Source organism: Anneissia japonica, unplaced genomic scaffold, assembly GCF_011630105.1.
Source record: "Anneissia japonica isolate Jap-2015-1 unplaced genomic scaffold, ASM1163010v1 scaffold288128_len588385_cov197, whole genome shotgun sequence".
NCBI lineage: Eukaryota > Metazoa > Echinodermata > Crinoidea > Comatulida > Comatulidae > Anneissia > Anneissia japonica.
In genome coordinates, this window is record NW_022731216.1 from 368,827 (window position 1) to 371,738 (window position 2,912).

At 38.5% G+C, this 2,912-nt stretch overlaps 1 protein-coding gene across 3 annotated transcripts in view; it reads left to right on the forward strand.

Moving 5' to 3' along the window:
* Window positions 1–2,912, forward strand: part of LOC117115260 (irregular chiasm C-roughest protein-like) — a 28,946-nt gene that overhangs the window by 8,500 nt on the left and 17,534 nt on the right. Inside the window, exon 1 of one of the 3 annotated variants that reach the window (XM_033258972.1) lies at window positions 1,728–1,958. The exons of 1 other annotated variant lie outside the window; for it this stretch is intronic. The gene's annotated coding sequence lies outside the window, so the exon portion shown is untranslated. Of the gene's footprint in view, window positions 1–1,727; window positions 1,959–1,989; window positions 2,052–2,912 lie in introns of those variants that run through there. One more of the 3 variants, XM_033258974.1, reaches the window with a different exon arrangement.

The following is a 2,912-nucleotide window of genomic DNA, read 5'->3' on the forward strand; positions in this document are numbered from 1 at the left end:
AGTTTAAAGGCTCCATAGTCCTAATAGTTAAATTAAGTGGTAATGACGATAATGGCAGCACATGCATGTAGGCCTAATTGCCGTTTGCTCTGTCGGAAAGACCTATCTTCGTAAAATAGCAGCCTACCAGCTAAGAAGCTGACGACGAACGAAAAAACATTTATCAACTCCCTGCACACATATCACATGGAACACAAATGGACGCCAGTATTCGCCAAACATCATTCAATAAACTATAGAGAAAATAGAACATCTATTTTCTCTATTATTAAACGTAGGCATTAATATATATTATATACAGCAACTAGACCTATGCAACTACTGTACAATTAATAATTGGGTACCTCGTGTGTGTGGATGTGATCAGTCCAACAGAGTACGCAACATCACGTGACAAATGTCACTGACTGTGTGGCCGGTGTTGATCTATACATGGAGGAAAGAACTTTTCAGTTACAGGGGCGGATCCAGAAATGTCCAAAAGGGGGGGCCGGAAGTTGGGCCGATTGAGACAACACTGTCGTAGGGGTCCGGGGCATGCCCCCCGCGAAATTTTTGTGTTCTAGACGCCCGAACATAACATTTGAGGCATTCTGGGCTAACATTTTTTCTTTTTCTCTCTAGCATTTTACTACTAGGCTACTACTATTATAAATATAGGCCTAGGCCTACATACCCTAGATACGGTAGGGACTGTCTCTTATACACATCTAGATGTGTATAAGAGACAACAATAGTACGTTCGATGGAGTGCCTGGATGCCAGTTTAAAGTATGGCCTTGTCTGCTTGCCGGGCGGAGACTTCTGTATAGTTTTTTTTTAAAATCTTGCATAAATCTTGTTTTGTATTTTATATATTTTTATTCGTTAGGCCTACTGTTATTTTATGTGTGGAAGCTGTTTATTGGCTTATGTTAAATAAAAATAATATTGAGTGTTAAAGGCCTATGTTAATGTCAAAATATAAATAAAACATACAAGTGAATGTTCGTGTACCGTTGTATTTCATTAATAGGCCTAATTAGGTGTTAATTCTTAACTGACCCAAACAAACATGTAGTGTACAGAAAACAGTATTCAATTCTTATATTCGGACATTTATTTAAAAAATACAAATATATGCTGTATACACATGCTACAGGCCGATTTAAATACATGAGTCTAGGATTCGGGGCTAGATTCTGATAGATAAAAGTTAAACTATGATAGTAAAAACTATCCCCCGCCGGACACCATCCCGGTATATAAGTTAAGTTGAATGAAATAAATATTTACACTGTTTTAATATTTGCCTCGTGATTTTTTGTCGGAGACATCGTATCCCCGTCTGCCAAATCCTGCCGCTACCGGTCCCGTTCAGAAATAAAATCAATTCACTTTGTTTCGTATGGATATTTTACTTTGTCATGAACGGAAATAAACTGTTTGAAATAGGCATATACCACCAGTTTGCATTACTGCAAATTGCCTAGTAACAGCGAATTCAGTGAGAAACGTTCCCACACAAGTAGGTTCCCACAATCAGGAGAAGCATGAGAGAAGCAGACACAAGGTCAATCACATACAGTAGTCTTCTCTTTAAACGCCGTCAACTCAGGAATGTAGACGCTCTAGTGTCTGATCTGATTCTTTGAACGCCGCCTTCAGGAATGTAAACGCGCTGCTGCTCCGCAAGAAGGGAATAGCCGACAGCCTTGTTCAGCAATATAAACATGTGCCAAGGTTTAACCATTTTTAAAACATAATAATATATATAATAATACAAACATGTATTAAATTCATATAGCCTACACAGTAAAACACAATGCCGTAGCATACGTTGTTCTACGTGCGATATCACGTGGCATCACGTGATCGCCACAACGAACTTCTTCAACTGCGGCTGATCCAAGTCAGTGTTTAAATGCTGTATTGTGCGGGCTGTGCAGGCACGTGGGAATTGGAAAGTTGGGCAAAAGGTAATTGTTTTGATAGGTCAATTCGAACATCGCACAATATAATCTGGGTAGCAAGGTTACTGGCGATTGCTTTCTCTTTTATAAAACCTACAGGTAACGGTAGGGCCTAGCCTACTAAAATACAAGAAATATTGGGGTTTCCCCAACAAGAAAAATAATTAAATTTAGGCCTTTATTATAAACATTTCTTCGTGAACTGTCACCTAGCGTAGGCTAGCATTTTACTACAAGGCTACTACTATTATTATTATAAATATAGGCCTAGGCCTACATAGCCTAGGTACGGTAGGAACACTGAACAAGTTTTGAAGTTGTTTAAATCAGGGTTGCCAGATAGTCGACAGGCTTCACGGCCAAACACACGCCACCTTACGGCCAAATTCGGCCAAACTTTTTTTCGATAACGGCCAAAATTCGGCCAGATTTTAATCCGATTAGAATTAGAAGGGGTACATTAATTTGAAATACTACAAACATTATACGAAAATCAGCGGTCATTCGTTTGAAATTGAAGAAATTCAAATGATATACACAGAACAATGTTAAAAATAAATAGCCTATATTCTTTAGTTGCTGGCATGCAGGCCAATTCAGGGGAAAATCCAGAGATGTCCGAAAGGGGAGGGCCGGGGCCGAAAAAGGGGGAGGAAGGGGGGGAAAAGTGGGTCCGATCGAGATAACACCATCTTAGAGGAAATTTGTCTTTTATTTTCTAGACGCCCGAAAATAACCTGATGCATTTGGGTGATATGTTATTTTTTTTCCCTTTTTTTTTTACCACCCCTCCCCTTAAATCCACCTCTGCTATTTAAAATCACAATATTAAGATTGATCTAAATTTGATTTAAATGTATTAAATATTAATGTACATTGTAGTCGATCTATAGCAAAAATGTTAAGGGCCTGTTATTGGCAAATCCGTGGCTCTCTTTAATTAGAATGAATTAAGTTACA